Raw genomic sequence first — 24,438 nt, 5'->3', positions numbered from 1 at the left:
ACAGGTTAAGGAATCAGTTCAGTGTTGTGGTGAGTGAAGTTGGGTTTTGTTGGTATTCTCTGTTTTTACTTCAGGTTTCTGTCATCTGCAGTATTTTGTGAAGGTTAACTGTTTCTCTGGCTCACATTGCGTCAGAGTTCAAAAGTACTGGAAAGTCTGTCACACTCACGTGCTGCTATCAATAGTAACACTGCGCTCATAAATAAGGGTCAGGCACTTAAACCAACTGATGCACAGCTTTCAGCAAGGCAATTTCTGTGCTTGTTTTCAAAATACTACGTCACCCAGGAAACTTAGTGGAATTTAAAACATCTCCCTATTGTACTACCAACAAATGGTCCAATGGAACAGGGAGGTATCACACACAGTCCCTGTAAACAGAGGTTATATATGGGCCCATGGAGAGTGTTGTGCACAGTTGAGCGGTTCTCAAAACCTTGCCCCCACCCCTCCAACCCCCAGCAGGCTCATCAGGATTTCTCCTTCTGTTTCATTGCAGCTGAGGTCATTCATCGTGACACCACTCTCAGTAGGTCCTCCCACTGACTGTGAATTTAGCCGCACAAAGACTTAAAAAATTCTTTACATAACTGCCTGTTAAAAAAAGGTAAAATCAGAGGGTTTCATGTCGTGCTGAAAGAAAAATTCTTAATAATTTATTCCATACTTTGAAATACTTTCATGTCAGAGATTTGAGTCGTGTAATCTGATGAGTATCAGTTCTGATCTCTGGTTCTCTCTCTCTCTCTCTCCATCTTTCTCTCTCTCCCTCTCTTTATATATCTATCCATCTACCTCCCTCTCTCCATCTACAGCATCTAATTCTCCATCCTTCTTTTTTTCTGTCCCTGTCTCCTATTAGATTTGCTTTCTTTCTATCCCCTCTCTTTTTCCACTCTCTACTTTTGTTTCTGTTTCTCTTTGCGCTCCTTTCTGCTCACTGCTCTTTGAATCTCTTTCTTTCCTCTCCATCCTATGCCATCACTTTCTCTCTTCTCATTCTCTCTCTCACCTATTTCCTTTCTTCCTGTGTTTCTTCCCTTTCCTGTCTGCTCCCCTTTAGTACGTCCCTCTTTCCTCCCTCAAATTTCCCATCTCTACCCTCCTTCCTGTGGTCTCTATCATCTCTTTTATGACCTCAGCTCCCCTTCCCTCTCCTTTCCCACTGTATCAATTGCTCATATATTGCCTCATCCACATCTAGAAACACATTAGCACGTTCGAAGTAAATTTTATCATAGAAACATAGAAAACCTACAGCACAATGCAGGTCCTTCGGCCCACAAAGCTGTGCCAAACATGTCCTTACCTGAGAAATTACCTAGGGTTACCCATAACCCTCTATTTTTCTGAGCTCCATGTACCTGTCCAGGAGTGTCTTAAAAGACCCCATTGTATCTGCCTCCACCACCGTCGCTAGCAGCCCATTCCACACACTCACTCTCCCAGTGAAAAAACTTACCCCTGACATCTCCTCTGTACTTACTTCCAAGCACCTTAAAACTGTGCCCTCTCGTGTTAGCTATTTCAGCCCTGGGGAAAAATAGAAGTATCAAAGTACATATATGTAACCATATACAACTCTGGGATTTATTTTCTTGCGGGCATACTCAATAATTCTATAGCATAGTAACCATAACAGAATCAATGAAAACGCCCAACGAGGGTGTTCAACCAGATTGCAGAAGACAATAAATGGTGCAAGTACAAATAGAAGGAATAATAATAAAAAAAATAATCAATAAATATAAAGAACATGAGAAGAAGAGTCCTTGAAAGCAAGTCCATTGGTTGTGGGGCATTTCCATGATGGGGCAAGTGAAGTTGAGCACCGGACTTCGAGGCGAGTGGTCCCGGGTTAGAATCCGGCCAGCTCCTTGCACGCTTTCCATCCGTGCTGGTTTGAGTGTCGAGCTGGCAACTCGGCCTCGTAAAAAGCAGACATATACTGAAGAAATGGCAAGTTTGCCACCTGATGCGACACAAGGCGTGGAGAGGAACGAAAAAGAACTGCCCTTGCCCCTTCTCCTGTCAGTAGAACGGTTCCACCAGGCCAGGAGCTGGACTTGGTAGTCAGAGGCTATTTGAGTCACAATTCTCACTACCTCCCCCAGTGATAACAAACCTTAAGGCCTGTTTCCATTGCTGTATCTCTAAAAAAAACTGAAGTGACAGAGAGAAGGTTAGTGCGCAGTTCACCAGAGCATTAACACGTGGAGTCCCTCTGTAGCTCCCCTTTGGTTCCCACACATGTTGGCTGGGCAATTGCCAGCAAAGATTTAACAGTACTAATGCTCATATTAACTCTAAATCCCCAGGTATTAGCACCAGGGTGCGAGATCTCAGGCAAAAGGGCTCTGGGTAAGAGATTAGGTAATCAGAAATGGACAGGGCATGCTGGACTGAAACTACCCTGTTGAATCACCTCAGATGTATCAACAAGCTTATCAAAGACAGGCAGGTTTTCAGTTGTTGTGCTGAGGGTCAATATTAGCATCAATCATTTTCCCCATGTTATATGTAATCTTTGTTTGTGACTTTGCACCTTTGGCAGACACTACATCTCCCTCTGGCCAAAGGTTCACAGATTCCCTGCTATCAATTTGTGCAGCTGTCAACAAACATTCACGGTTTGTGCAGGGTAATAAAGTAATTCTGGCCCATCTCCAGGGGAAATACTTGTAAAATCCTTTGATATCTTAGGATCTCATGATAGCTTCTCCTTGAGATCTTTTGTCCTATTTCTTACCAAGAAAATACACAAAGAAATGAGGACAGGCATGAAGTGATAAGCAAGACAAATGTTCAAAGCAAAAGGAGAGAAGAGATAAGCTTTATTTGTCACATACACATCAAAACATTGAAACATACAGTGAAATGCATTGTTTGTGTCACACAGCTGGGGGATGTGTTCGGGGGGCAGCCCACAAGTTTTGAATTTAGCTTCTGGTGCCAACATAACATGCTAATGACTTAACAACCCTAACCTGTACGTCTTTAGAATGTGGGAAGAAACTGCAGCACTTGGAGGACACTCATATGGCCACGGTGGAACATAGAAACTCCTTAAAGACAGCGGCAGAAATTGAACCCCAATCACTTAACACTGGTGCTGCAAGATGTTACGCTAACCGCTATGCTGTGTGCGTGAGAGAAAGTGAGAGAATGAATGATTGATTATCAGAACACAAGTGAATCTTTGAATGGGTAAAGTGAAAAGGGTGAAAACAGATAAATGAGTAAATGAGCAGGTCAGGTAACAACTGTGGAAAGGGAAAATGAGTTAGTGTTTCAGGTAAAAAGATGAGGGGATTTCTTTATCTATATCTGAGAGGTGTTCAAATTCTTCCAAAATAGTGTCATGAGCTGAATTTAGTTTTGAAGATTTGTGGAGCCGTGTTGTTAGAGTCTGTGAAAGTGACCACGAAAGCTGTGGAGTTGTAGTCCAAACCCACCTGGTTCGCTAAATCCAATAGTGAAGGAAGGTTGCCACATTCCCTCATTCTGCTCCAGTCTCCACATCTGAACGACTGAGCACATTTGTCCGTGAAGCTCTGAGAAGGACTGCCGGATATCCTGGCTTTTGCCTCTGTCCCTAAGCTTCCTCCCGAAATGCCGGCTGGAAAACTGGCCTTCCCATGATGGCGGCCCTTTGCCAGGTCCACAGTGAGCTGCTGGAGAATGTGAGAAGTTTCTAAAATCGTGACAAGCGTACTTAGGGTAAATGCACATAGTCTTTGCCCTGGGGTTGGGGAATCAAGGTGAGAGGGGAAAGATTTAACAGGAACCTGAGAAGAACTTTTACTCACAGTGGGTGGTGCATATATGAAATGAGCTGCAAGAGGAAGTGGTTGAGGCAGGAATTGCCAAAGACTTTTCTTGGCTCCTCTTGGCTTTCCTAATCCCTTTCTTGAGTTATTTTCTGGATTCTTTAACGTCCTCAAGGGCTCAGTTTGTTCTTAGCATCCTTAACCTTACGTACAATGTGCTTCCTTTTCCTTGAATAAATTCACCATCTCCCCCGGCGTGCAAGGTCCCCTTACTTTGTCATCCTCGTCCTTGATGCTTACTGGAACATGCCTGTCCTGTATTCTGCGCAATTGGTTTTTAAGCATCCCCAACATGTTAGATGTGGACTTGCCCAAAAACAGCTGCTCCCAATGAACTCTTCCAAGATCCTGCCTAATATTCTCGTAATTTTCCCTACTCCAATTTAATACTCCCCCATAAGGTCCATACACATCTATAGCAATCTTAAAAATTAAGGAGTTATGATTGCTGCTCCCTAACTGTTCTCTCAATGAAAGGTCAATCACCTGGCTAGGCTTATTACCCAATACCATGACATTCTCCTGGGGGTTGTCTATCGGTGGGTCCTCAGCTGGCTGTAGAGGCCTATCGAGGATCCACATACTCTGGTGCAGTGTGGGCAAAAGCAAGCGGTGTCTGTGGTTCAGTCTTCAGGTTACTTGGTCTCTCTTTCCACAGCTGCCACATGGCGTCTGTGGCACAGTGGAGGTGGTTCTCATGTAGCGCAGCTCCCTTTGAACAGATTCCCTCCAGGTGTACCCAGCAAGTGCAATCTCTTCCTAGTTTTCGAATGCAATGTTGAAGTTCTTCAGGTTGATTTTGATGCTGTCTTTGAAGCATTTTCTTTACTCACCGGGGCACTGCTGACCTTCCATAAGACCATAAGACAAAGGAGCAAAAGTCGGCCATTTGGTCCATCGAGTCTGCTCTGCCATTTCATCATGACCTTCCTTCAACTGGGAGTAAAGGATCTGTTTAGGGAGACATGATTTAAGCATCCCAATGACATGACTTATCCATCAGAGTTGATACTGCTTTATTGTAGCAGAGATGCTGTTCATGTTGACTACCTTTTGTATGCTATGTGTTAGTGCATCTGTCAAATATCAGCTCCAATATGGCCCCTCCTCTCACTGGACTATCTACATATTGATTTAAGAAACCTATCTGGATGCACCAAACAAATTCTGACCCGTCCAAACCTTTTATACCAAGGTGGTTCCAGTCAACATCACAGAAGTTGAAGTCTCCCACTAAATCAACCCTGTTGTGTTTACACTTTCCCTCGCCTGGCAGCATATCTGTTCAGAATCAGAATCAGGTTTATTATCACTGGCATGTGTCATGAAATTTGTTAACTTAGCGGCAGCAGTTCAATGCAATACATAATATAGAAGAAGAAAAAACAAATAAAAATAATAATAATAATAATAATAAATAAGTAAATCAATTACAGTATGTGTATATTGAATAGATTGAAAATCGTGCAAAAAGCATTAATTATATATATTAAAGAAGTGAGGTAGTGTCACGTGTTCAATGTCCATTTAGGAATTGGATGGCAGAGGGGAATAACTTGTTCCTGAATCGCTGAATGTGTGCCTTCAGTCTTCTGAACCTCCTACCTGGGTGCTGGGGGTCCTTAATAATGGACACTGCTTTTCTGAGACACTGTTCCTTGAAGATGTCCTGGGTATTTTGTAGGCTAGTATCCAAGATGGAGCTGACTAAATTTACAATCCACAACAGCTTCTTTCAGTCAGGTGCTGTAGCAACACCACCCCCGCCCCCTCCCCAATACCAGACAGTGATGCAGCCTGTCAGAATGCTCTCCATGGTATGTCTATAGAAGTTTTTGAGTGTTTTTGTTGACAAATCAAATCTCTTCAAATTCCTAATGAAGTATAGACCCTGCCTTGGACCAGGTTAGGTCCTCCGAGATCATGACACCCAGGAACTTGAAACTACTTACTCTCTCCACTTCTGATCCCTCTTTGAGGATTGGTATGTGTTCCTTCATCTTACCCTTTCTGAAGTCCAAAATCAGTTCTTTCATCTTACTAACGTTGAGTGAAAGGTTGTTGCTTTGACACCACTCCTCTAGTTGGCATTTCTTGCTCCCGTATACCCTCTCGTTTCCATCTGAGATTCTACCAACAATGGTTGTATCATCAGCAAATTTAAAGGTGGTGTTTGAGCAATGCCTAGCCACACAGTCATGGGTATAGAAAGAGTAGAGCAGTGGGCTAAGTACACACCCCTGAGGTGCACCAGAGTTGATCATCAGCGAGGAGGAGATGTTACCACTGATCTGCACAGATTGTGGTCTTCCGGTTAGGAAGTGGAGGATCCAATTGCAGATGGAGGTACAGAGGCCCAGGTTTTGTAACTTCTCAATCAGGATTGTAGGAAAGATGGTGTTAAATGCTGAGTTGTAGTCAATGAACAGCATCCTGACATAGGTGTTTGTATTGTCCAGGTGGTCTAAGGCCATGTGAAGAGCCATCGAGATTGCATTGACCTATTAAGGCAACAGGCAAATTACAATGAGTCTAGGTCCTTGCTGAGGCAGGAGTTTACTCTAGTCATGACTAACCTCTCAAACATCTCATCAATGAGTGCTACCAGGTGATAGTCATTAAGGCAGCTCATGGTATTCTTCTTCCTCAGTATCCTGGTGGCTAACGGGTGTGGGGGGGAGGGAGGGATCAGCAATATAAATACATCAAAGTGATTGCACCTTCCTGATTTTTGATTTCCACCCATATACAGTAAAGTTTAAAGTCTTAGGCACATATACACAGACAGGGAGCCTAAGACTTTTGCTCAGTACTGTAGTAATTTTATGTATTGCACTGTACTGCAACAGCTATATATAAAAAAATTCATGACATATGTGAGCGATGATAAACCTGATTCTGATATGGTTTCTATCACAGACTGAGAGTGGGAAGGAGGCAGGGAAAGGGGTATCTTGGTTGGGGAAAGGGGAAGGGAGAGGGAAGGGAGCAGGAAGCACCACAGAGACAGAAAGACATTCTGTAATGATCAATAAGCCAATTGTTCAGAATCAAATGATCTTGCCTGGTGGTTCAGGTTGGGTGTGCCAACACTCACACCATCTCCCCATTCCTGACACTCCTTCTCTGCCTCACTATGTCCATTATTTTGCCCTGCCTGTTCTTACTGGCCATGAGGTCTGCCTACCCTTTAATCCCCCCACTTTCTGATCTGGTGCTTTGGCTCTCAAATGCTCTAATAAAAACAGAAAATATTAAAAACTCGGCAGATGAGTCAAGCCAGCACATCTATAAAATAGATAAGTTTTGAAGCTCTGTCTGACTTGTTTACAACTGAGGATGAATTCCATTCCTGTCCCAACATGTAGAGAGGTCTACTCGTCTTAATGCAGTCAACACAATGCTTTTTCATTTATGGAGCACCCACACTCTGCCTCCACCCTGAGGTTTAATAATCTGTCTTTCAAAAGTTTATGGATAAATAAGGGTGGAGTAAAAGTGAATACCTTGGTATCAGGTTTTGGTAGAATGAGCTTATTAGGATTCATCCCAACCTGCCAATTCAACCAACAACACCTAGGAACCACCAGATCTCCCTGTTTCTGGGTCCATTTTTAAAAGATGTGCCCCCCGCATTTATTTTGGTTATTCTTTTTCTTCATTCCAAAATATGACAATTCACATTTCTCAGCTTTAATCTGCATCTGCCACCTCTCCACCCAATCACACCAATCTATGCTTTGCACCTTTTGCAAATTGTGGCTAAACCACACAAGTGCAAATCGTTAATGCTAAGATCAGTGTGACCTTAATACAGACCCTGGGGATCTTCACTGTCCACTTCCATTAAGTCAGAAAAAAAATACCCCCCCTCCCATTGTTCCCCTCTGTTCCCAGTTATGTCGCCAGTTTTCCATCCAAGCTGCTGGCTTGCTATTTTTTTCTTCATGGTTTTTAGTCTCATTTAGTAGCTGCATGAATAGTACCTTACCAAATGCCTTCGACAAAAGGTGAATGGCATCAAATAACAAAACATATCCAGGTTGTTGGGAGGCAACTTTCATGTGGGATTTCTCATATATAGATTTACTCTGTTTCTTTTGTGTTTGTATAATTGCATTTAAGCTGTAGATGCGTTATACATCATTAGTGTTTAAAATGCATGTATATATCTTAAGCATGTATAAAAGTCCTTAAGACCATAAGGTATTAGAGCAGAATTAGGCCATTTGGCCCATCAAGTCTGTTCTGCCATTTCATCATGCCATTTCATCCAATTTTCCTCTCAGTCCCAATCACCTGCCTTCTACTCATATCCCTTCATGCCCTGACTAATCAAGAATCTATCAACCTCTACCTTAAATATACATATGTATTTGATGGATTTGATTTTGTAAACTTTATATGTATTAAATATCTACAATACTTTAGTGTACAGTCTTACTTTTAGTACTTTTAGTACGGTCCATTCTGATTAATTGGGCCATTAGTTAATCGAGGCAGCTGTTTACTTGGGACAACTCCTAAAGAACAAAAACTAATGAAGAAAAAAGCCAGAATTCCCTTTCCTTATTTTTGGACATGCTATAACTTAATTGGAACAGTTTCCAGCCAGCATAATTTGCACTGTGGAGTAGATGACGTTGTTCCGTTAAGGTCACCCTGCATCTACAGAGGCTGCAGTGTATTCCTTGATTAAGGAATGATAAATTAGCCATAGGAACAGTGTGTGTGTGTGTGTGTGTGTGTGTGTGTGTGTGTGTGTGTGTGTGTGTGTGTGTGTGTGTGTGTGTGTGTGTGTGTGTGTGTCTGTGTCTGTGTGTGTCTGTGTGTGTGTGTGTGTGTGTGTGTGTCTGTGTGTGTCTGTGTGTGTGTGTGAGTGTGTGTGTGTGTGTGTTCACACATGTGAGAGCTCAAAAATGAAAAGGGACCTAAGTAGAACAATTGAATAAAGAACTATCGGGACTCAATAGGTCAGAGTGTTTCTCTGTGTCACTCAGTGTCTTTACTTATTTATTTGTTTGTTTGTTTGTTTATTTATTATCGGTATGCCACATGGAGTAGGCTCTTCCGGCCCTTTGAGCCATCCAACCACCCAATTTATCCCGAGCCTAATCACTGGACAATTTACGATGACCAACCAACGCGTCTTTGGACTGTGGGAGGAAACCGGAGCACTGGGAGGAAATGCAGACAATCTCAGGGAGAACCAATAAACTCCTTTTGGGCAGCAGCAGGAATTGAAGCCGGGTTGCTGGTCTTGTAAAGTGTTGTGCTAATCTCTGTGCTACTGAGCCTCCCTAATGACGTGAAGCGAAGATAGCCAAATTAGAGAAAACACCTTAGTCAGGCTACACTCTACCCACCTACAAAAACAAGCAATGGTGCATAAATGCACACGTCAGATTTAATTTCCTTAATTGTTGCCTTTTGCAGTTCTTGCAGAATGAGAAGCAGGAAGGGAGGGGATTATGTGTAACTGAGCTGTGAAGATGAGAGCATGGTTTGGCAACATCTGCAGGCTGTTTGCCAAGAACTGGCATCAATTAGGATTAAGCACCATTCTCAGTTCTGTCTGTCCTGGATAACATGGCTGGAACAGAGCAATATTAACTTCACACACCAGCTTGTTAACAACACCAGCAAAAATCAGGTTCCAGGTCATTATACAATGACAAGTCCCATGGTATCAGTGTCAAATGCTAGAGGGCAAAGATTTAAGATAAAAGGGGAAAGTTTTAAGTTGTACGGGTATATATTTTATACAGAGAGCAGTAGGCACCCGGAATGAGCTGTCAGGAGCAATGATGAAATTATTACAGACTCGGGAACACTCAGGGTATGGAGGAACATGGATCACGTGCAGTCAGAAGGGATTAGTTTAAATTGGTCTCATGGTTGGCACAGAAATCATGCGACAAAGAGCCTGCTCCTGTACTATATTGTTCTATGATCTATGTACAGCTGCTGACAGCTTTACTCATCACTATGTTTCATGATTTGATTTATCAAACTTCATTGTACAAACTCAAGTTCCTTTTTTACTAACTTAATTCCATTTGAAACAGTTCTCAGCAAGTCTATAAGATGAGGAATTCCATCGTGGACAGACTGAGCGATTAGCTTTAATTCCTTCCAAATGAGCGAAATCTTCACGGAAGAAGTTACCGATATCATATCCCAGGTTCTTCCTCCACATAATTGTCAGGCTGTGTGGGCCCCACTGATTTTCACCATTACTGTTGGAAGTTATACTCAAGGGCAGCATCCAGGACAAAGCAGCCTGCTTGATTGGCACCCTCCCCATCACACAGACCATTTGTTTTGTGTACCGCTGGAATTCCATGGCTGAAAGATACCATCTACAAAGTATGGAGCAGAGTACTCACCCAGGTGGGTAGGAGGATACTGGCTGGGATGATGACAGAGCAGAGGTGGCTGAAGTTTCTGGGAATAGTTCACAAGGCCCAGTAGATATGTCTCACAGAAGAAGTTGTTCTCAAAGGGCAGGGGTAGGCAACTATAGCTGACAAGGGAAGTTAGGGACTGCATAAAAGCCCAGGAAAGGGCATATAAAGTCACAAAAGTGGGAAGTTGGATGATTGGGAAGGTTTTAAAATCGAACAAAAGGCAACTAAAAAAGCTATAAGAAGGGAAAAGTTTAAATATGAGGACAAACTAGCCAATAATATAAAGCAGGATACCAGAAGTTTTTTCCAGTTATATGAAGAGGAAAGGGAGGCAATAGTTGATACTGGACCACGGTAAAATGATGCTAGTGAGGAATGATGCACCATCAATAACTCACTCTGAGACGTAAGGCGAGATATCGGCTTTTATTGACTGGAAGAAGGAACAAGCAGTGGTTGACCACCATACTACATCCTGGAGACTGAGAGCCCGGGCTCAGGCCTCAATCGCCTTTATACAGGGGTCTGTGGGAGGAGCCACAGGAGCAGTCTGCAGGGGGCGTGTCCAGACAGGTATAAGTAGTTCACCACAAGGAAGCAATGGAGGGCAAAGAAATGGCAGATGAACTCAATGAGTTCTTTGCATCAATGTTCAGTATGTTCAGTATGTGCCAGAAATTAATGAGTGTCAGGGAGCAGGAGTGAGTGCCATTGCTACTACAAAGAAAAAAATGTCAGGCAAACTGAAAGGTCTTAAGGTGGAAATGTCACCTGGACCAGATGGACTACATCCCAGAGTCCTGAGAGAAGTTGCTGAAGAGATAACGGGTGCATTGGTCATGATCTTTCAAGAATCACTTAATTCTGGCATGGTCCCGGAGGAGTGAAAAATCGCAAATATCACTCCACTCTTTAAGAAGGGAGGAAGGCAAAAGAAAGAAAATTATAGACCAGTTTGCCTAAACTAAGTGGTTGGAAAACTATTAGAGTCAACTATTAAGAATGACATTTCGGGGTACTTGGAGAAATCTTGCCTGACAAATCTTTTTGAGTTCTTCAAGGAAGTAACAAGCTGTGTGGACAAAGGAGAGGGAGTGGATGTCATTTGCTTGGATTTTCGGGAGGCATTTGACAAGGTGCCATACATGAGGTTGCTTAAGAAGATAAAATCCTATGGTGTTTTAGGAAAGAGACTGGCATGGATAGGGGAATGGCTGACAGCCAGAAGGCAGCGAGTGGGAATAAAGGGGCCTTTTCTGGTTGGCTGCCGGTGACTAGTGATGTTCCTCAGGGGTCAGTATTGGGACCACTACTTTTCACATTGTTTGTCAATGATTTGGATAATGCAACTGATGGCTTTGTGGCAAAGTTTACAGATGACAGAAAGAGAGATGGAGGGGTAGCTAGTGCTGTGGAAACAATGTGATTGCAGCAGGACTTAGACAAAGAATGGGCAAAAAAGTGGCAGATGGAATATAGTGTTGGGAAATGTACAATAATGCATTTCAATAAAAGGAACAATTGTGCGGGCTATTATCTAAATAGGGAGGAGGTTCAAACATCAGAGGTGCAGAGGGACTTAGGAGTCCTCGTGCAAGACTCCCAAAAGGTTAATTTATAGGCCAAGTCTATGTTAAAGAAGGCTTATGTAATGTTGGCATTTATTTCAAGGGGAATAGAATATAAAAGCAAGGAAATAATGCTGAGCCTTTATAAGACACTAGTCAGACTGCGTTTGAAATATTGTCAACAGTTTTGGGCCCCATATCTCAGAAAGGGTGTGTTGTCATTAGAGTGAGTCCAGAGAATGTTCACGAGGATGATTCTGGGAATGAAGGGGTTAACATATGAGGAGCGTTTGGCAGCTTTGGGCCTGTACTGAGTGGAATTTAGAAGAATGCAGAGGAATCTCATTGAAACCTATCCAATGTTGAAAGGACCAGATAGGGTGGATGTAGAGAGAATGTTTCCTATGGTGGGGGGATCCAGAACCAGAGAGCAAAGCCTCAAAATCAAAGAACGGAGCTATGGAGGAATCTTTTTAGCCAGAGATTAGTCATCTGTGGAACACTCTATCACAGACTGCAGTGGTCACCAAGTCCATGGGTATATTTAAGGTGGAAGTTGATTGTTTCCTGATTGGTCAGGGCATCAGAGGATTTGACGAGAAGGAGAGTGTATGGGGTTGAAGGGATCTGGGATCAGCCATGATGGAATAGCAGTGCAGACTCAATGGCTGAAGGGCCTAATTCTGCTCCTGTATCTTACGGTCTTCGAATCATTCCCACTGCTCCAATAACATCTCTCAGATCTGTAACCTCTATCACTTAGACTCATGGGAACACCTCTTACCTATAGGTCACTTCCAACTCTGACATGAACTTCTTCCCCCCATCCCCTTCCTTCCCAGCACAGGTCTCGGCCCAAGACATCGAGTGCTTATTCCTCCCCATAGATGCTGCCCGGCTTGCTGAGTTCCTCCAGCATTTTGTGTGAAATGCTGGCATTGCCAGTGATGCTGAGATCTTGGAAAAATGAATAATTTTTTCTAAAAAGGAGTAATGTTGACCTACCTCCAGCATCAGCTCATGACATTGGTCCAATGACTTACTTACAATCATTTTTATCCTTTAGTAGGTTATGAGTTTAAAAACCGATTACCTGTTGATTAGACAAACATGAGGAAATCTGCAGATGCTGGAAATTCTATGTCCCATTCCCATTCTGATATGTCTATCCGTGGCCTCCTCTACTGTCAAGATGAAGCCACACTCAGGTTGGAGGAACAACACCTTATATACCGGCTGGGTAGCCTCCAACCTGATGGCATGAACATTGACTTCTCTAACTTCTGTTAATGCCCCTCCTCCCTTTCTTACCCCATCCCTGATATATTTAGCTTTTCTCCCCCTCCTCCTTTTCTTCTCCCTTTCTGCCCATCACTTTGCCTGTTCTCCATTTCCCTCTGGTGCTCTCCTCCCCCTTTCTTTCTCCCTAGGCCTCCCGTCCCATGATCCTTTCCCTTCTCCAGCTCTGTGTCCCTTTTACCAATCACCTTTCCAGCTCTCAGCTTCACCCCACCCCCAATGATCTTCTCCTATCATTTCGCATTTTCCCCTCCCCCTCCTACTTGCAAATCTCTTACTATCTTTCCTTTCAGTTAATCCTGACGAAGGATCTCGGCCCGAAATGTTGACAGCGCTTCTCCCTATAGATGCTGCTTGACCTGCTGCGTTCCACCAGCATTTTGTGTGTGTGTTACCTGTCGATTATCTCATTGCTATTAATGGGAGGTTGCCGTTCACAAAATGGCTGCGGTATTTCCTACATGACAACTGTGACCCAGAATTATTACGACACAAAAATGGCTATTCAGCCTATCATATCTATGCAAGGAGCTAGTAGACCTTCTGTAAATTGTATGTTCCACTCCCTTGCTATTTCCCTGAGGATTATTTTTCCCTTAATCCCTTATGAAAATCCTGATTGGCTCTGTTTCTGTCACCTTTATAAGCAATGAGTTCCAGATAATGACTACTCTATATTCAAAATACATTGCCTCATAAACCTCCTGCAGTATGCCCCAAAGTTTTAAATCTGTGCCTATTAACAGAACCCACAGCGCCAGTGATCACCGATTGAGGTTCAATTCCCACCGCTGACTGTGAGGAGATTATTCGCTCTTCCTATGACCGGGTGCTCCAGTTTCCTCCCACGTCCCAAACATGTTCGAGCCAGGGTTAGTCAGTTGTGAGCATGGTCCTTTGGTGCTGCAAATATGGCCACACCTGGGGGCTGTCCTCAGCACATTCTAGATGCAAAAGATGTATTTCACTGTATGTTCCGATGTGCATGTGACAAATTAAGCTAACCTCTTCACCCTCCTACGATCCCAGCCCCAACCATGTCACTTAAGTTGCTGTGAAACTCTTTGGATATCTTAAGGTCAGAAAGAGCACCATACAAAAGCAGGGTCTATCTCCCTTTCTTTACTTTCCTCAGCTTTCGTGCTCCCTCTGCATAATCAGTTTAATCCATCTACAGGTAGATCTGTCACGGGCATAACTCCTAGATGTTTTGACTATTCCTGTTGGTACCTGAGCCCATTTCGAGTGCAATTTCACGGCTTTCGTAGTGAAAGGAATGTTTATCCCAAACGAGAGATGTGGAATGAGAAGCAGCCGTGTTTATCCGAGTGTGACAGATCAGAATCACACAGCTGTGGGATGTTTTGCTCCCTGTGTTTGTGTGTGTGTGTGTGTGTGTGTGTGTGTGTGAAAACTGAATAATTCACACAGAATCTATCCCCTGATGTTTTGACACACTTCTGCCTTGGGGAGGGCAAGTGGGAGCAAGAAATTAAATCTCCACCAAGTCATGTGCATTGTTTACCATCTCCCCATTGATTGCTCACATCACTCATCAGAGCCTGTTTTGGAATATCTGTGCAGATAACGCCAGGCTTAGACAGCCCAGCTTTATCTGATTGACAAGTATCTGCATCCACAATCCAAGATCAAAAAAAGCATGACAGGAATCTGTTCCTAGGATGAAATGCTTTCTTTAACTGAGTACATAATCATATGATCAAAACAGCTCAGGCCAGCTCCATGAAATAGTACTTTGCAGGGAAATGAAATGCAAAATATCACAAACAGCAACGAGATCCTCAACATATGCTCAGTGGTCACTTTATTAGGTACACTTGTATGCCAATAAAAGTATCTAATCAGCCAGTTCTGGGGCAGCAACTCAATGCATAAAAGCATGGCCAAGGGGTCTAGCTATTGTGCGGACCAAACATCAGAATGGGGAAGAAACGTGATCTAAGTGACTTTGAGAGTGGATTGGTTGTTGGTGCCAGACGGGGTGGTTTGAGTATCTCAGAAGCTGCTGATCTCCTAGAATCTTCATGCACAATCTCTAGAGCTTACAGAGAATGGTGCAAAAAAAAAACACAAAAAAACATCCAGTGAGCAGCAGTCCTGTGGGTTATAATGCCTTGTTAATGAGAGGAGAATGACCAGACTGGCTTAAGCTGGCAGGAAGGTGACAGTAACACAATTAACCACACATTACAATGGTAGAGCTCAGAAGAACATCTCAGAACGCATGTGGCAAATCTTGAAGTGGGGGGGCTAGAGCCGCAGATGACCACGAACAGACACTCAGTGGCCACCTTATTAAGTGCAAGAGGTATCTAATAAAGTAGTTCATGGAGCAGATTGCCCTTTTCAATGAGGCATTCTATAAACGCTGAAATCAACTGTTCAATAAATTCACAGTCACAAGCGAGTTAGAAGGTATAAATATGATTGAAAGAATACAGAGAAAATGTACAGGATGTCGTCAGGACTCGAGGACCTGAGTTACAGGGAAAGGTTGAATAGGTTCGGACTTCATTCCCTGGTAAATGGAACTGAATTGACTTTATTCCTGACATCTTTCACATACATGAGGAGTAAAAATCTTTGTTACATCTCCATCTATATGTGCCTTGTGCAATCATAGTAATTTGTAATAATTTATAATAAATAGAACAGTCAATGTAATATAGAGTACACTCAGTCTGATGGCCTGGTGGAAGAAGCTGTCCCGGAGCCCGTTGGTCCTGGTTTTTATGCTGTGGTACCGTTTCCTGGATGGTAGCAGCTGGGATAGATTGTGGTTGGGATGACTTGGGTCCCCAATGATCCTACGGGCCCCTTTTACACACCTGTCCTTGTAAATGTCCTGAATCATGGGATGTTCACAACTACAGATGTGCTGGGCTGTCCGCATCACTTTCTGCAGAGTCCTGCAATTAAGAAAGGCACAGTTCCCATACCAGGCAGTGGGGCAACCAGTCAGGATGCTCTCAATTGTGCCCCTGTAGAAAGTTCTTGGGATTTGGGGGCCCATACCAAGCTTCCTCAAATGTCTGAGGTGAAAGAGACACTGTTGTGCCTTTTTGATTACACAGCTGGTGTGTACAGACCACATGAGGTCCTCGGTGATGTGGATGCCTAGGAACTTGAAGCTGCTCACCCTCTCAACCCCAGATCCATTGATGTCAATAGGAATTAGTCTGTCTCCATCCCTCCTGTAGTCCACAACCAGCTCCTTTGTTTTTGCGACATTGAGGGAGAGGTTGTTTTCTTGACACCACAGTGTCAGTGAGATGACTTCTTCCCTGCAGGCTATCTCATTATTGTTTGAGATAAGGCCGGTTGGCAAATTTAATTAGCAGATTAGAGCTGTGGGTGGTGATACAATCATAGGTATACAGGGAGTAAAGGAGGGGACTCAGTATGCAGCCCTGAGGGGCTACTGTATTGAGAGTCAGAGGGTTGGAGGTGAGGGAGCCCACTCGTAGAACCTGCTGGTGATCTGACATGAAGTCCGGGATCCAGCTGCACAAGGCAGGGTGAAGGCTGAGGACTCTGGGCTCCTTGTCGAGCCTGGATGGAACTATGGTGTTAAATGCTGAACTGTAGTCCAAGAACAGGGAGAATGAGGGGAGATTTGATAGAGGTATACAAAATTATGATGGGTATAGACAGGGTAAATGCAAGCAAACTGTTTCCACTGAGGTTAGGTGAACTAGAACTGGAGGTCGTGGCTTAAGGGTGAAAGGTGAAATGTTTAAGGGGAACATGAGGGGGAACTTCTTCACTCGGTGAGAGTGTGGAATGATCTGCCTGCAGAAATGGTGGATGTGGGTTCGATTTCAACATTTAAGAGGAATTTGGATAGGTAGAGGATGGGAGGGGCATGGGGGGGGCTATGGTCCGGTTGCAGATCGATGGGACTAGGCAGATTAGCAGTTCAGAATGGACTAGATGGGCTGAAGGTCCTGTTTCTGTGCTGTAGTGTTCTATGACATTGACTGTACAGTGCAGAAGGTGGCATTTTGTCCCATTATGTCCACACCAGCTCTCCACCAAAAGAATTCACCTGTTCCGCCACATGGCTCCCTTTCTGTGGTCTTGCAAACTTTTCCTTGTCCTTTACTTACCCATTTCTCACAGATCATAGTGGAAGCTGCCTTCACCACATCTGCAGGCAGCTCACGCCAGATGTCAACCAGTCGAGACACTTCGCCGGTGCTTCTCCCTACAGATGCTGCCTGGCCTGCTGTGTTCCACCAGCATTTTGTGTGCGTTGCTTGAATTTCTAGCATCTGCAAATTTCCATGTGTTTATGCTCTTAATTCTTTTCACTTTTATTCAACACGTGTGACATCTCATCCAAGATCCCCCTCTTACCCCACCAATGGAAACAGTCTCCCACTATCCATTCTGTCCAGATCCTTCTTTAGTTTGTATACAGATCTCCCTTCAGTCCTCTCGATCAATTAATCTGACCACCCATTCTAGTTAGCCACCTCACCCCCTCTAACTGTAATCACCCCCATATAAAAACTCTAAACTACTTTTTATTATGTTGTTTACATTGCAACTACTTGCTGGTATTTATATACATTTTATTCCATATTCATATTTTACATGTAACTTTGCTTTTTATATAATTCTTTTTCTCATAATTGTTGAAACACCTTCTAGCTACTGCTCTAACCTATCACCTTCTAGCTAACCTCTTTCCGCGACCCCCCCCCCCACCTTTTTATTCTGTTGACTTCTCCTTTCCTTTCCAATCCTGATGAATGGTCTTGGCCCAAAAGTCGAGCTTATACGTTTCCATAGATGCTGCCTGATCTGCTGAGTTCCTCTAACATTTTACAGTGCCTATAAAAAGCATTCATTCACCCTGCCCCCTGGAAGTTTTCATGTTTTATTGTTTAACAACATTGAATCACAGTGATGAAGGGTTTCGGCCCAAACCATCGTCACTACCTCTTCCCATAGATGCTGTCTGGCCTGCTGAGTTCTACCAGCATTTTGTGTTTTTATTTATTTCCCGCATCTGCAGATTCACTTGTGTTGCCTTTGAATCAGTGGATTTAATTTGACTTTTTTAACACTGATCAACAGAATAAGATTCTTTTGTGTCAAAGTGAAAACAAATCTCTACAAAGTAATCTAAGTTAATTACAAATATAAAACACAAAATAATTGATTGCATAAGTATTCATCCCCTTCAAGTCAGTATTTAGTAGATGCACCTTTTGCAGCAACTACAGCCTTGAGTCTGTGTGGATTGGTCTCTATCAGCTTTGCACATCTGGACACTGCAATTTCCCCCCAATTTTTCTTTACAAAACTGCTCAAGCTCTGCCAGATTGCATGGGGATCATGAGTGACCAGCCCTTTTCAAATCCAGCCACAAATTCTCAATTGGATTGAGGTCTGAGCTCTGACTTGGCCACCCCAGGACATTAACTTTGTTGTTTTTAAACCATTCCTGTTAGTTTTGGTTTTATGCTTGGAGTTAGTGGCTTGCTGGAGAACAAATCTCCCAAGTCACATTCCTCTTGCAAACTGCATCAGGTTTCCCTCCAGAATTTCCCTCAATTCTGCTGCATTCATTTTACCCTCTACCTTCAAAAGGCCTCCAGGGCCTGCTGCAGTGAAGCATCCCGACAGCATGATGCAACCATCACCATGCTTCACGGTAGAGCTGGTGTGTTTTTGATAATGTGCAGTGCTTGGCTTATGCCAAACGAAGCATTTAGTGTGATGGCCAAAAAGCTCAATTTTGGTTTCATCAGAGCATTGAACCTTCTTCCAGCTGATTTCAGTGTTCCCCACATGCCTTTCGAAAAACTCGAGCCAAGATCTCATGTGAGTTTTTTTTCCACAGTGGTTTTCTCTTTGCCACTCTCCCATAAAGTTGTGCTGCTGAAGCACCCGGGCAACAGTTGTATGCGCAGTCTCTCCCATCTCAGCCGCTGAAGCTTGTAACTCCTCCAGAGTTGGCACAGTTCTCTTGGTGGCCTCCCTCACTAGTCCCCTTCTTGCACAGTCACTCAGTTTTTGAGGATGGCCTGCTCTAGGCAGATTTACAGCTGTGTCATATTCTTCCATTTCTGAATGATTGACTTAACTGTACTCCAAGGGATATTCAGCGACTTAGAAATTTTCTTGTATCCATCTCCTGAAGTTTTTTTCAATAATCTTTTTCCAGAGTTGCTTGGAGTATCATTTTGTCTTCCTGGTGTATTTTTTGCTTGGATGCTGACTCACCAGCAGTTGGACTTTTCAGATAGAGGTGTATTTTTACTACAATCAATTGAAACACCTTGACTGCACATGGGTCTCCAAAAACAGATCTCCATTTAACTAATTATGTGACTTGAAAAACCAACTGGCTGCACCAGTGATGATTTGGTGTGTCATCTTAAAGGAGGCTAAATACTTATGCTATCAATTATTTTGTGTTTTATATTTGTTATATGTTGTAAAACATGAAAACTTCCGGGGGAGGGGGGGCGTGAATATTTTTATAGGCTGTTTATGAGATTTGTTGTATGTTGTAATTTATTTTGTTGTTTATCACACCAACACATCACAGCAAATTCCTAATACTTTTAAAAGTATATAGCGAATAAAACTGATCTTTGATCCTTTCCGCATTCTCCTCTGGTCTCCCATACCAAGTCTTGCCTTTCTTTTCTTTCTTTTTTCTGCTCTTCCACATTCTCTGCTTTATGAATTGCGTAGAAACAATTAACTGTCTAACTTCTTATTTTCCAGTCAGTACAAAAGCCCACTGACTAGCTGTTCCTCCCTCCATAGATGCTGTTTGACCTACTGTGTGCTACCAGCATTTGTTCTTGTTATTTAATGATTCATCAGTTAATTGGTTTTAATAATATGAGTGGGCACAATTTTAAGGTGATTAGAGGAAAGTACAGGGAGGATATAACAGTTTTTTTTAAAAAAAACATGGAATGGTGGGTGCATGGCACACTCTGCCAAGAGTGGTGGGAGAGGCAGAGTGGTGGGTGCATGGCACACTCTGCCAAGAGTGGTGGGAGAGGCAGAGTGGTGGGTGCATGGCACACTCTGCCAAGAGTGGTGGGAGAGGCAGAGTGGTGGGTGCATGGCACACTCTGCCAAGAGTGGTGGGAGAGGCAGAGTGGTGGGTGCATGGCACACTCTGCCAAGAGTGGTGGGAGAGGCAGAGTGGTGGGTGCATGGCACACTCTGCCAAGAGTGGTGGGAGAGGCAGAGTGGTGGGTGCATGGCACACTCTGCCAAGAGTGGTGGGAGAGGCAGAGTGGTGGGTGCATGGTACAGGTTGGGGTTAGGGAGTTGTGGGCACGTGATATTGGCCAGGCAACACTTGCAAGCTACCTCCAGCACAACCCTTGCTGATCTGTTTTGGAGTAGCTCAACGCATTTTGATATACATGACAAGTAAAGCTAATCCTTATCTTTTAGCAAGCTCCAGCAGCGATATGATAGTTAGCAGATAAACCGTTTCAGGTATACGAATTCCCAATTGGAGAGTCCTCTGAAATTTTTAGCTGTGGGTGACTTAACTTCAGTTGGGAAGGCAGATGGGTTCTTTGAGGGTCAACGAGGACCAGGGAAGAGAAGACAAGAGAGAATCGGGGAACAGGAGATCATCGGACGGGCACAGGTTGTGGGCGTGAGAGGAGGGACAAAAGACTGGAGTAAGAGATGCGAGAGCCCCAGCACCCCATGTCTGGTGTGTTCCAGTAGCAGGAAGACACTGTGAGCTCTTCAGTTCCTACATGTCGTACAGGTGAGTGAGAAAGCCAGCCGCCTGCGTTCCCACACTTATCACACAGAGTCTGAACCGCACAAAGTCTGCCTGGAGGCAACCCGTAATTAATACACATGAGAAGCACTCCCCTAACAAAGGGACATGGGGGGTGGGGGTAGTGGTCATGAGTGAGATCGGAACAGTTAGCGTAGCAGAAAATTGCAGCTAATATTTGTTTCAAAGATACTCAAATTCAGCAGCTTTTGATCATTGTCAACTCCTCACAGGTACCACGTTGTGGTGTTGGGCTTGAAATACATTTCAGAATCAGAATCAGGCTTATTATCACTGACACGTCATGAAATTTGTTGTATTGAGGCAGTATAGTGCAGTACATGTATTAAAAAGTCAGTATATATAAAAACTAAAAAGAGCAAGAAGAGCAAAATAGTGAAGCAGTTTTCACAGACCGTTCAGAAATCAGATAGCACGGGGAGGAAGCTGTTTCTAAAATGTTCAGTGTGCATCTTCAGGCTGCTGTATCTCCTCCCTGATGGTAGAGTGAGAAGAGGGCATGTCCTGAACAGTGAGACTCCTTCATGATAGATACTGCCTGTCTGAGGCATCGCCATCTGAAGATGTCGTCAGTGCCCGGGGAGGCTCGTGCTCATGATCGAGCTGGCCGAGTTTACAATTTCCTGCCACTTTTTCCGATCTCTGTGCATTGGAGCTTCCACACCAGACGTTGGTGTAACCAGTGATGCACCATCAATAACTCACTCTGAGACGTAAAGGCGAGATATCGGCTTTTATTGACTGGAAGAAGGAACAAGCAGTGGTTGACCACCATACTACATCCTGGAGACAGAGAGGCCAGGCTCAGGCCTCGATCGCCTTTATACAGGGGTCTGTGGGAGGAGCCACAGGAGCAGTCAGCAGGGGGCGTGTCCAGACAGGTATATGTAGCTCGCCACAACCAGTCAGGATGCTCTCCGCGGTACAGGACCTTGACAGAGACAGGTGCGCAAAAAGGTCCCGAAGGATCATTGGGGACCCAAATCACCCCAACCAGCTGCTGCCGTTCGGGAAACAATACCGCAGCGTTAAAGCCAGGACCAGCAGGCTCTGGGACAGCATCTTCCACCAGTCTATCAGACTGATTAATTCACTGATACAACTGTATTTTTGTGTTATATTGACTGTCCTGTTATACATACTATTTATCATAAATCACTATAAATTGCCCATTGTACATTTAGGTGGAGACATCACGTAAAGATTTTTCCTCCTCATGAAGGGTGTAATAAGGTCAATTCAATTCAAGATCTGTAGAAATGTGCTGGAGTCTTTGGTGTCATACCAAATCTCCTCAAGCTCTAAATGAAATATGGCTACTGGCATGACTTCTTCATAATTGCAAAAAAATGTGTTGGGCCCAGGACAGATCTTCCGAGGTGTTGATACCCAGAAGCAGCTTGCCCTCTCCACTAATGACCCTTTGATGAGAACTGCTGTGTGTTCTCAATATGCAGAGATCAGATGTGGCTTAATGTCAGCAGTTCATTTTGCTCCTGCGTCTCTGAGCTGATGCCCCAGGCTGTGACTCTATCAAAGGAAACTGACTAAAGGGCTACCAATCTGCCATTCTACCTGCAATTATTCCAGGCCATGACAAAGTACTCACTTTGTTGAGGGTTTATTCTGCAATATTTTCTGTTTCTCAGCGCTGTGACGGGAACTCTTTGCATCAAGACCATGTGGTGAAGATTATTATTCAAAACTTTTGACTTGTTCTGAAACTCTTAGCAAAGTTAAAGTCAAATTTATTGCCATATGTACGAGGTCATCACATTGAAAGGAACAATCCTTATATCACAGTATTACTCTAACGGTAGTAGCAGCAAAGTAATTCTTCACATCATCAGGCTGTGAAGAAGCTCTGGAAATTTCTTACCCCTCTCTTCCTCTGCAGAAGCGATGGAGCCTCTCCTATAGTGAAGATTTTACACTGTTGATGCGCTGGAGGCGACGGCTGTTGTTCACTTCATCCAGTGAACTGAATCCACATTCTGCCGAAGTCTGTTCGAGTGAGTCTGTCTGGGTGCTTGTTTGTCTGACCATGTGTCTCTGTGTGTCAGTCTGTATGTATCTCCGTAGATGAGTGTCTGAAAACTTCTCAATGTGAATGTGTCTTTCTGCCTGCCTCTGTGCGTGTCTGTCTGACTGAGTGTCTCTGTGTCTGTCTGACCAAGTGTCTGTGTCTGTCTGACTGAGTGTCTGTGTCTGTCTGTCTGTCTGTCTGTCTGACCGAGTGTCTCTGTGTCTGTCTGTCTGACCGAGTGTCTCAGTGTGTGTCTCTCTGATTGTCTCAGTGTCTGTCTGACCAAGTGTCTGTGTCTGTTTGTTCGAGTGTCTCAGTGTCTGTCTGACCGAGTGTCTCAGTGTGTGTCTCTCTGATCGTCTCAGTGTCTGACCGAGTATCTGAGTGTCTGTCTGACCGTGTGTCTGACAGAGTGTCTGTCTGACCGAATGTCTCAGTGTGTGTCTCTCTGATTGTTTGTGTCTGCCTGACCGAATGTCTGTGTCTGTCTGACCGAGTGTCTGTGTCTGTCTGACCAAGTGTCTCAGTGTCTGTCTGACTGAGTGTCTCAGTGTGTGTCTATCCATGTGTCTGTCTGACCACATGTGAGTGCGCGTGTGTGTCTCTGTCTGTCTGTATCTCCATGGATGTGTGTCTCAGTGTGTGTCTGAGTGACATTCATATATGTCACCTTCACAAAGGTATATTTGTAACTTTTCCCTCACCTCATTTTGAATTGAAGTCCTCGTAACTTTCCTGTGAGAAATGGGAGGGATCTTTCATTATTAGCCCCAGTTTGAAAGCAACTTAAACACTGGAACCTATCTCGACCAGTGCAGGACAGCAAAAATACACAGTCCCACCGAAAGAACTCTGGAATATTCAGCTGCAGCCTGCAGCTACATTATACTGTAAGAGTGTTTACTAGTCAAAGCCTATTATTAGCTACAACAGGAAATGAGCTTTTATGGCATAACTACCTTCCACAAAAATTGTTCAAAAACTTGTGATCGCTCATTATAGAAGTTAGCAACATTCCACTTCCTAATGGATGGGACCTTTCTGTGGGCACCAGCAATAATAGACCTTGTGGTGGCCTAATTTGACATCCAATGGTACTTCTACAGTCATAATTCAATCCCAAGTGCAGATTGCATTGTATGGAAACTCCAGACGGCTGCAATGGAGAATGCTGTGAAGCCTGCATGGGTTATCCATGGAGAGAGATTTCTCCTGCAGCTGGTCCATTGGGAGGTGCATTGAGATCCCTTCACAAACAGCTGTGTGCTGTCAAATAAATACCTGCCCTAGAGTTTTGTAAATGTCATCAGTGCACCTGCCTCTACCACTTCCTCTGGCAGCTCATTTCATATACCCTCCGCCCTCTGCGTGATTTATGTTGCCCCACAGGTTCCCAGTATACGGGGAAGAAGAATGCTGGGATTTCAGTTGGCTTTCTGATAAAAGACCTCTCGTTGTTTTATAGATGCTATCCGACCTGCTT

At 43.8% G+C, this 24,438-nt stretch overlaps 1 long non-coding RNA gene across 1 annotated transcript; it reads right to left on the bottom strand.

Moving 5' to 3' along the window:
* Positions 1-145: 145 nt before the first annotated feature.
* On the bottom strand, positions 146-23,733 carry LOC132381073 (uncharacterized). The gene is made up of 3 exons (XR_009507915.1): positions 22,809-23,733; positions 3,456-4,781; positions 146-2,163 (listed from the first exon to the last, which is right to left on the bottom strand). It is a non-coding gene; the product is annotated as an uncharacterized LOC132381073 (long non-coding RNA).
* Positions 23,734-24,438: the final 705 nt, after the last annotated feature.

The sequence above is a fragment of the Hypanus sabinus genome, chromosome 25, assembly GCF_030144855.1.
Source record: "Hypanus sabinus isolate sHypSab1 chromosome 25, sHypSab1.hap1, whole genome shotgun sequence".
Lineage (NCBI taxonomy): Eukaryota > Metazoa > Chordata > Chondrichthyes > Myliobatiformes > Dasyatidae > Hypanus > Hypanus sabinus.
Note: the sequence above shows the minus strand (reverse complement) of the source record. Positions and strands in the feature narration are given on the sequence as shown.